General features: G+C 49.9%; 1 pseudogene; it reads right to left on the bottom strand.

Annotated features, from left to right (window-relative positions):
- LOC141917615 (urea transporter 2-like) overlaps positions 1–10,067 on the bottom strand; it is a 109,410-nt pseudogene extending 99,343 nt beyond the window's left edge.
- Positions 10,068–11,053: the final 986 nt, after the last annotated feature.

Raw genomic sequence — 11,053 nt, forward strand, 5'->3', positions numbered from 1 at the left:
GTTTTTCTTCCTCTGGCAGCTCGTTATATGGTGGGGCCTCCTCAGTACGTTTCACCTCCTGTTCTGGTGATAACCCAGCATCTTTGCTCTCTGGCCAGTTTATGATCATTTCTACTAATCCTGGGGGTCGAGGTTCCCTATTCGAGCCTGTTGTGTTATCAACGCAACCCATTTACTCCACATGGCATCTGTTGCATGATGTGTGGAGGGAGCCTTTCCTTTGAACATCCATCCCAGCACCGGCAGTCGGGGTGCCAGGAGGAGCTGTGTCTCAGTGCCGACCACTTCTGAGGCAGCTCGAACTCCTTCGTACGCTGCCAGTATCTCCTTCTCAGTCAGGGTATAGTTAGCTTCAGAGCCTTTGTATCCCCGGCTCCAAAAGCCTAGAGGTCGGCCTCGGGATTCCCCAGGTGCTTTCTGCCAAAGACTCCAGGTAGGGCCATTCTCCCTGGCTGCAGTGTAGAGCACGTTCTTAACCTCCTGCCCTGCCCGGACTGGCCCAAGGGCTACTGCCTGGGCAATCTCATGCTTAATTTGTTCAAAGGCTTGTTGTTGCTCTGGGCCCCATTCAAAATCGTTCTTCTTGCCCGTTACGTGGTAGAGAGGGCTCACAATCAGGCTGTAGTTTGGGATGTGCATCCTCCAGAACCCCACAGCGCCCAGGAAGGACTGAGTCTCCATTTTAGTGGTTGGTGGGGCCATGGCTGTTATCTTGTTTATCACCTCCATTGGGATGTGGCGACGCCCATCTTGCCATTTTATTCCTAGGAACTGAATCTCCCTTCCAGGCCCCTTAACTTTCTGTTGCTTGATGGCAAAACCAGCCTTCAGGAGGATTTCAATTATCTTCTTTCCTTTCTCAAAGACTTCCTCAGCTGTGTCCCCCCATACAATGATATCATCAATGAACTGCAGGTGTTCTGGAGCCCCACCTTTCTGCAGTGCAGTATGGACCAGTCTATGGCAAATGGTGGAGCTGTGTTTCCACCCCTGGGGCAATCGATTCCAGGTGTACTGGATACCCCTCCAAGTGAATGCAAACTGTGGCCTGCACTCTGGTGCTATTGGGATGGAGAAGAACGCGTTAGCGATGTCAGTCGTGGCGTACCACTTGGCTGCCTTCGACTCCAGCTCATACTGGAGCTCTAGCATGTCCGGCACGGCAGCACTCATCACTGGCGTAACTTCATTCAGGCCACGGTAGTCCACGGTCAGTCTCCATTCGCCATTAGGTTTTCTCACTGGCCATATAGGGCTGTTGAAAGGTGAGTGAGTCTTGCTGATCACCTCCTGGCTTTCTAGTCAATGGATCAGCTGATGGATGGGGACCAGGGAATCTCGGTTAGTGCGGTACTGCCGCCGGTGCACCGTCTTGGTAGCAGTTGGCACTCGCTGCTCTTCAACCTTAAGCAACCCCACCACTGAGGGTTCCTCTGAGAAGCCGGGTAAGGTGGACAATTGCTCAACCTCCTCCAGGGCAGCTATACCAAAGGCCCACCGGTACCCTTTTGGGTCTTTAAAGTACCCTCTCCTGAGATAGTCTATACCTAGAATGCACAGGGCATCTGGGCCAGTCACAATGGGGTGCTTATGCCAGTCCTTCCCAGTTAAGCTTACTTCAGCTTCTAATAGGGTCAGAGGTTGGGATCCCCCTGTCACTCCAGAGATACAGATGGGTTCAATCCCACTGTAGCTTGATGGCATCAGGGTGCACTGTGCGCCAGTGTCTACCAAGGCCTTATATTCTTGTGGGTCCGATGTGCCAGGCCATCGGATCCACACCTTCCAGTAAATCCGATTATCCCTTTCCTCCACCTGGCTGGAGGCAGGGCCCCTCTAATCCTGCTCACCATCACTCACTTGATCTAAGAGTGACTCCTGCAAGAATGACTTCCTGGTCCCCTCAAGAGGGTCAAGCATAATGTTGGCCATTCTATTCTGTCTGGGGGATTTCCGACTGGACACGGGAGCTTCGTTTCTCTTGGAAGACTCCCCTTTCATGGTGGTCTTCCCTTTCAGCTGCTATACTCATGCAGCTAGGGCCTAAGTGTGCTGTCCATGCCACCTCCTCATGTTTTCCCCATGGTCGCAGAGGAAGAACCACAGGGTGCCCTGTGGTGTGTACCTTCCACTGTCCTTCTCTTGGGTGGGGAAGCGTCTGCTTCTAATGGTATTATAGCTGGCTCTGCATCTTTAAGCCTGCCTATCCACCTGTTGGTGGCGCTCTGGTCGCAGGGCCAGATACCACAGGGGGTTAAGACCTTCTCGGGGACATCAGTACAGACACCAATGTGGTGGTTACAAAATGTCCGTTTATTGAACTGCGCAACTTGCATATATATGCTCGCTAAGTACCTCCTCCGTGGGTGTGTCTTCGCCATTACAGGCTTACCTATTACCTTATTTAGTAACAAAGGAAAGGAGGGGAGGTTATAACTACTCTTTCCGTACATCGCGAGATCTTCCGAGTGCCACTCCCTACGCTTCCCCCCCCATGCTTTATAACATTATCTTTTTAATAAAATGTTAACCTTCTTAAACAACTTACAAACCATAGCGCTAATACAGGTAAAAGCAATGCAAATAACAAGGAGTATGCTACATACCCCAATGACTCCCCAAATGAGCCAATCCCAACTAAACCAACCAGTGAACCAAGCCCACACGTTGTCAAGCTGCCCAAACCATTCAGGTTTCATAAAGGTAGCTGTTTTCTTGATGTTCTCCAACAGCTGTGTAATTAGTACATTTTGTCTCCCAAATTTATCATAATCTTTGTCTTGTATGCAACAAAAGGTTAGGTTTCTAAACATCACACTTTTACAGCCTCCCTGCGCAGTTATGTCAATCAGCATGTTAATGGTCTCTAAGACATACTGCGTTTTTTGGTACCGGGTCTGGCTGAGCCAGAATTGGTTTTCCCCTGTAGCAGCCCTCATGGTGCTGTGTTTTATGCTGGGAGCTGGCAGGGTGTTGATAGCACACTGGTGTTGTGGCTACTGCTGAGTAGTGCTATCACAGCACCAAGGCTCTTTCTGACATTTCCCCCCCACAGTGGGACGGGGTGGGCAAGATCTTGGGAGGGGACACAACCAGGACAGCTGACCCGAACTGACCAAAGGGATATTCCAGACCATATGACATCTGCTCAGTATAAAGCTGGGAGAAAGGAGGAAGGGGGCGGGGTCACCCTTGGTCCTCCGAGGCAACCACTACGCGTATTGGAGCCCTGCTTCCTGAGAAGGCCCGACATCGCCTGTTAATGGGAAGTAGAGAATAAATCTGTTTTTTTTTTTTGCTTCCGCGCGCGGAACTTTGCTTCGCTTTGCTTATATTAAAACTGCTGTTGTTTTACCCACAAGGGTTGTTTTGTTTTCCTATCTTATTTTCTTTCCCTTCTTTGCCCTATTGAGAAAAAAGGGGAAAGGGGGGGAAGTGATAGAGCGACTTGGTGGGTACCTGGCATTTAGCCAAGGTCAAACCACCACAGTCTATTTTGGCGCCCAACGCGGGGCGGGACAACGGCAGTTTTATATTAATTGTGCTATAGCTATAGCAGTTAGTAAGCGACAAGCTCTTGTGCTGGTCACGGGTTTGTTTATTGCTCTGCTTATCTTTATTTTGCTAAGCTCGGGAACATGCTGGAAGAAATTGGGAACATCATGAGTTGTTTTATTCTGCAAGCTCCCGAAGTACTTATTAATCCTTATGTTAGCTCTTTGATACTGTTCATTTAATGCTATTCGCCTATTGTGGGCTGTGTGGAGCTCGTTAGGTTTTTGGTGTAAGAGAAGGCAAATTTTGGGTGAGAGAATACCAAAATGTGCCCTGAGGCGGCCTGTCCCTGGGTGGCAGGGGGAGTGGAAGGATTCGGGCAGATTCCTAGGATGGTTATCACCTCCTGTAGCCTGGGATCTTACCCCTGAACAGGCAAGCAACCCTGCAAAACTGACACAACACCTGATAGAAGGGTGCCTTGTCTATCCCGATGAAAATCAGCAACTCCTAGCGCTGTACTGGGGCCTGGCCTATGCTTATCGAGCTGCAGTTCAGTGCTCTCAAAGGACTGTGGTAGAGATGGGGACTCAAACAAAAACAACAACAGCAGAGATTGCCCCAGTAGTAAAAAAGAAACAGTGGACAAGGAGAACAACAGGCCCATACCCTCGATTAATAAGGGAGGAGAAAGAAGAGGAAGAAGTAGGTCCTTCAGCAAAGGGGTCAGAAGAGGGAATAACGGAACTCAAACAGGAGGCAGAAACTACCCGGTCCCTGACGTCATCAGAACTGCGAGATCTGTGGAAAGACTATAGCCGCCAGCCGGGTGAGCGGATTGCTGCCTGGCTGCTTCGATGCTGGGATAATGGGGCTGATGCTCAGCAGCTGGAAGGTAAGGAAGCCCAACAGCTGGGTTCCCTTGCTAGAGATTGAGGAATTGAAAGGGGAATTGGAAAAGAAACAGGAATTTGCAGTCTGTGGAGACGGCTCCTTTCAAGTGTTAAAGCAAGATATCCTTTCAAGGAAGATCTTACGGACAACCCCCCAGGGAAGTGGACTACTGCGGATGAAGGTGTCCAGTACCTGAGAGAATTAGCAGTGCTGGAAGTCATCTATAGTGATCCAGATAATGATGAAGCCCCTAAAAATCCAGAGGATGTCCTGTGCACACGGGCCATGTGGAGGAAGGTGATTAAAGGTGCACCATCCTCGTATTCTGCGGGCTTGGCTGCGATGTACTATCCAGAAATGGATATGGGAGGACTAAGATGTACGCCAACTGTGGAGGCAGTCTCTTCCTGGCTTCAGAACTTTGAAGAGAGTCTTGGAACCTCCTCATCTCTACGGGAGAGTGCCTTAGATGTCAGGAGCACCCCAAGAAATCAGTTCTCTTCCACCCCAGTCAGAGGGAAAGGGAAACGTAGGCGCATGACACGTGGCAAACTTTGGTTCTTCCTGCGTGACCAGGGGGAGGACATGAGGAAGTGGGATGGTCAACCCACCTTCAAATTGGAAGTTCGTGTACATGAATTGCGAGGAAAGTCCCCTGCCAAGAAGAAGACATCCAAGAAGGTTGTTAATGTAGCTGGCGTGAAACCACAAGAAAGTAATCAGCGATCTCCCAGATACAGGAAGACTGAGATCACCTCCCTTGGCCCTGATGAAGGAGTTTCCGGCCTGGCACAGCAAGGGTCAGACAGTGAATACTCTGACCAAGAACAGGAATAGAGGGCCCCTGCCTCCAGCCAGGAGGAGGAAAGGGATGATCGGGTGTATTGGACAGTGTGGATTCGATGGCCTGGCACATCAAATCCACAGAAGTACCAGGCTTTAATCGATACCGGGGCACAGTGTACATTAATGCCATCAAGTTATAGAGGGGCAGAACCTATCTGGATCTCAGGAGTGACAGGCGGATGTCAAGAACTGTCAGTACTGGAGGCCGAGGTTAGCTTGACTGGGGATAAGTGGGAAAAACATCCCATTGTAACTGGCCCAGAAGCCCCTTGTATCTTGGGCATTGACTACCTCAAGAGGGGGTATTTCAAAGACCCAAAAGGATACCGATGGGCTTTTGGTGTGGCCAGTGTGAACACAGAGAAGGTCAAACAGTTGTCTAATCTGCCTGGCCTCTCAGGAGATCCTTTTGTTGTAGGACTGTTGCGAGTTGAAGAACAACAGGTGCCAATTGCTACGAGGACCCTGCACCGACGGCAGTATCGCACGAACCGAGACTCTCTGGCTCCCATCCAAGAACTGATCCGTCAACTGGAGACCCAAGGTGTCATCAGTAAGACACATTCGCCTTTTAATAGCCCAATATGGCCAGTGCGAAAGTCTGACGGAGGGTGGAGGTTGACAGTAGACTATCGTGGCCTGAACGAAGTGACGCCACCACTGAGTGCTGCTGTACCAGATATGTTAGAGCTCCAGTATGAACTAGAGTCAAAGGCAGCGAAGTGGTACGCCACAATCGACATCGCCAATGCATTCTTTTCAATTCCTTTGGCAGAAGAGTGCAGGCCACAGTTTGCTTTCACATGGAGGGGTGTCCAATATACCTGGAATCGACTACCCCAGGGGTGGAAGCACAGCCCCACTATTTGTCATGGACTAATTCAAACTGCACTGGAAAAGGGTGATGCCCCTGAACATCTACAATACATCGATGACATCATTGTGTGGGGCAACAAGGCAGAAGAAGTGTTCAAGAAAGGACAAAAAGTAATTGAGATTCTTCTGAGAGCTGGGTTTGCCATAAAGAAAAGCAAGGTCAAGGGACCAGCACAGGAGATTCAGTTCTTGGGAATAAAATGGCAAGATGGATGCCGCCATGTGCCTATGGAGGTTGTCAACAAGATAGCAGCTATGTCTCCACCGACCAACAAGAAGGAAACACAAGCTTTCTTAGGACTTGTGGGATTTTGGAGGATGCACATGCCAGGTTACAGTCAGCTGGTGAGCCCTCTCTATCAAGTAACCCGAAAGAAGAACAATTTTGAGTGGGGTCTTGAGCAACAACAAGCCTTTGAGCACATCAAACAGGAGATAGCTCGGGCGGTAGCTCTTGGGCCTGTTCGGACAGGACCAGGTGTGCAAAATGTACTTTACACATCAACTGGGGAGCATGGCCTCACATGGAGCCTCTGGCAGAAGATACCAGGTGAAACTCGGGGTCGACCATTAGGATTTTGGAGCCGGGGATATCGAGGATCAGAAGCCCACTACACTCCGACTGAAAAGGAGATACTGGCAGCATATGAGGGGATTCGAGCCGCTTCAGAAGTTGTTGGTACAGAAGCACAGCTCCTCTTGGCACCGCGATTGCCTGTACTACATTGGATGTTCAAAGGAAACATCCCTTCTACACACCATGCAACCAGTGCTACCTGGAGTAAATGGGTAGCGTTAATCGCGCAACGAGCTCGACTAGGAAAACCCAACCGTCCAGGGATCCTGGAAGAGATCATGGACTGGCCAGAAGGTAGAGATTTTGGAGCACTGCCTGAGGAGGTGGCTCGTGCCCAAGAAGCACCGCCATATAACGAGTTACCAGAAGATGAAAGGCGGTATGCTCTGTTTACTGATGGATCCTGTCGTGTGGTAGGAAACCATCGAAAGTGGAAAGCTGCTGTGTGGAGCCCCACAAGACAAGTCGTTGAGGCCACTGAAGGAGAGGGCGAGTCAAGTCAGTTTGCAGAAGTAAAAGCAATCCAGCTAGACCTAGAGATTGCTGAACGAGAAAAGTGGCCAGTACTGTATCTCTACACTGACTCCTGGATGGTGGCTAACGCCCTGTGGGGGTGGCTACAGGAGTGGAAGAAGACCAATTGGCAGCGCAGAGGTAAACCCATCTGGGCTGCTGCACTGTGGCAGGACATCGCTGCCCGAGTGGAAAACGTGGCTCTAAAGGTACGTCATGTAGATGCCCACGTGCCCAAAAGCCGTGCCACCGAAGAACATCAAAACAATGAGCAAGTAGACAAGGCTGCTAAAATTGAAGTAGCTCAGCTGGACCTGGACTGGGAGCGCAAGGGTGAGCTATTTGTACCTCGATGGGCCCACGAAACATCCGGGCATCTCGGGAGAGATGCAACGTACAGATGGGCTCGTGATCGAGGGGTGGACCTGACCATGGAGGCCATCTCACAGGTCACTCATGAATGCGAAACATGTGCTGCAATCAAGCGAGCCACACGAGTAAAGTCTCCCTGGAACAGAGGGCGATGGCTGAGTTTTCGATATGGTGAGGCCTGGCAAATTGACTATATTGGACCATTGCCACGAACACGCCAAGGCAAGCGCTACATACTCACCATGGTGGAAGCAACTACTGGTTGGCTCGAAACGTACCCTGTAAATCATGCCACTGCCCGAAATACCATCTTAGGTCTTGAAAGGCAAATTTTATGGCGACATGGTACTCCTGAAAGAATCGAATCAGACAATGGAACCCATTTTCGAAATAATCTCATAAACTCCTGGGCAAAGAAACATGGCATTGAGTGGGTGTATCACATCCCTTATTACCCACAAGCGTCTGGAAAGATTGAAAGATACAATGGACTGTTGAAGACTATGTTGAGAGCATTGGACAATGGGGGATGGAAGCACTGGGATATAAATTTAGCAGAAGCCCCTTGGCTAATTAACACCAGAGGATCTGTTAACCGTCCTGGTCCTGCCCAAACAAAACCCCTTCATACTGTGGGAGGAGATAAGGTCCCTGTAGTACACACAGGGAAATGGCTGGGGAAGGCAGTGTGGATTGCTCCTCCCTTGGGAAAAGGCAAGCCCACTCGTGGGATTGTTTTTGCTCAGGGACCTGGATGTACTTGGTGGGTAATGCGGGAGAATGGGGCTACTCAGTGTGTGCCTCAAGGAGATTTAACCTTGGGGGGAAAATAATCTGTGGGCTGAGTTGTATGTTGCAGGAAGTGATGGAGGAAGTAGGAACGACGAAGAGTGAACCAGATACATGCGATGATGACCCAAACCTAGCCGGTGCTGGAGTCCAACAGTCAAACATACTGCTCCTGTCCTGAACATCCATCTTGACAGATGGGAGCCAAGTCACTGAACATCTGGAGGAATGAAGAAAGCTTACGGAATGGATAAATGAGTGTTATGTGGGACCTGGGCATGACGTAAATGGTATGGAATAAGGGGTGGAGACTGTATCAGGTCTGGCTGAACTGGAATTGGTTTTCCCCTGTAGCAGCCCTCATGGTGCTGTGTTTTATGCTGGGAGCTGGCAGGGTGTTGATAGCACACTGGTGTTGTGGCTACTGCTGAGTAGTGCTATCACAGCACCAAGGCTCTTTCTGACATTTCCCCCCCACAGTGGGACGGGGTGGGCAAGATCTTGGGAGGGGACACAACCAGGACAGCTGACCCGAACTGACCAAAGGGATATTCCAGACCATATGACATCTGCTCCGTATAAAGCTGGGAGAAAGGAGGAAGGGGGCGGGGTCACCCTTGGTCCTCCGAGGCAACCACTACGCGTATTGGAGCCCTGCTTCCTGAGAAGGCCCGACATCGCCTGTTCATGGGAAGTAGAGAATAAATCTGTTTTCTTTTTTTTGCTTCTGCGCGCGGCCCTTTGCTTCGCTTTGCTTATATTAAAACTGCTGTTGTTTTACCCACAAGGGTTGTTTTGTTTTCCTATCTTATTTTCTTTCCCTTCCTTGCCCTATTGAGAAAAAAAGGGGAAAGGGGGGGAAGTGATAGAGTGACTTGGTGGGTACCTGGCATTTAGCCAAGGTCAAACCACCACAGCTCTTGTACATCCTTATGCATGAGTTCGGTTACATACTTAGATTCGGATATGGGCACTGGCTCTCTAGACCCGTTATGAAAGGCGGCTGTGATGAAGACATAGCAGGATTCCGCTCCCGTATCTATGGGAAAGCAGACGTCTTCGCGGTGATGTGCTCGCGCCCACTCCCTCCAGTATCCTGCGTGACTCAGCAATGCACAGCCAAGGAGGGTGATCCACCACCAATGCTGTAAAACAAAGCTCCATCTCATGTTAGATGAGGTTTTACACACCGTGCAGGTACCCACTTAATTATACCATCTTTTTCCACTGCCGCGTACCCACGCCCAAGCACTCTCAGCGACCACCCCGTCTCCCAAGTTATCGAGCCTGGTTCCCTGATTTGGACTCAGGGATAGTTTTTCGTCTCCTGCGTTGGCATAAAGTGTTTCCACAGGGGAGGTGTGGATTCCTCACCCCTAACGAAATGATTTAGAGTATACAGGGCGCGTGACAAGAGAGCTTGTTGGCGGTCTACAGGTATTGTTCCTCTGTGGCCTTCCCCCTCCCCAAGCTGTTGGAGTTTCGTTTTTAGGGTGCGATGTGCACGCTCCACTATGGCTTGACCTTGACTATTGTAAGGGAGGCCGTGTACTAACTTAATGTCCCATAACACGCACCATTCTTTTGTGTGCTTAGCAATGAAGCAAGGGCCATTGTCTGTCTTGATTTCCTGTGGTTTTCCTAATAATGCAATAACGCCCTCCCAATGAACAATGACGTGTCTGGCTGTCTGTTTACGACTCATCGTGGCTAGTATTGTGGAACTAAACTAAAGGTGTCAATAGTTACTATAAGGTATTTATTTGGCTTTAACAAGTCACATTCCGTTATGTCGGTTTGCCAAATCTGGTTAGAGGAGAGGCCTCGCGGGTTGATGCCTGCCTCCCACAGTGGGCCTTTTTGGCAATAGGGGCAAAGTGCCACTATGTTCTTTGCTTGTGACAGGGGAATCTGGCATGTTTTTGCTAGGGCTTTCGCTCCAAGGTGTAGGAAGGCATGTAGGTTCTTTGCGGCGTCTATTGACCACACACCCTGCGCCGCCTGATCTGCCTGATGGTTGCCTTCTATAATTGGACCCGGTAGGGATTGGTGACTGTTTACATGGGTAATAAAGGCCTGTCCTGTGCGTTGTTGTAGAGCCTCATAAAGTAGAGTCGAGGCTTCCGTTTGCACGAACCCCGCTGTTGTCATTTTGTGCACGAGCTTATAGACATACAAAGAGTCTGTAACAACATTAATAGGGTTTTCTGGCTCCTGTTGGAGTGCCATTTGGACCGCTTTGGCTTCCAGCCACTGTACAGACTTGTCGGTCTGGGTCCACGTCCTCTTTTCCCAGCGTCCCTCAGTCTTCCACACAACTGCAGCTGTCTGAGATGGCGACGAGGCGTCTGTAAAATATGTTGTGCCTTGGAGAGGGCGCATTGATAGAGGTAGGGTAAGTTGTAATTGGATCGTTTTCAGGTGGGTAATCCATTGTAGGCCTTTTCCTGTTGTTATGGAGCCCGGAAAGTCAAAGATGGCACATTGTAAATCTTCAGAACGAGCAACCATATTTTCCCATACCTGTTGCTTCCAGGGGACGAGGATCGTATCAGGTTCCTTTCCAAAGTGTAACAGCCATGTTGCGTAAGCGTCCTATGAGGTCTGCCAAAACAGCAACAATGGTGACAAAAGCAGCTTTGTTGGTATTTTGGTAAGCCCAGGCTAAGGGCACGGGCTTACCATCTGTGC

This window comes from Strix aluco, chromosome W, assembly GCF_031877795.1.
Source record: "Strix aluco isolate bStrAlu1 chromosome W, bStrAlu1.hap1, whole genome shotgun sequence".
NCBI classification, from domain to species: Eukaryota; Metazoa; Chordata; class Aves; order Strigiformes; family Strigidae; genus Strix; species Strix aluco.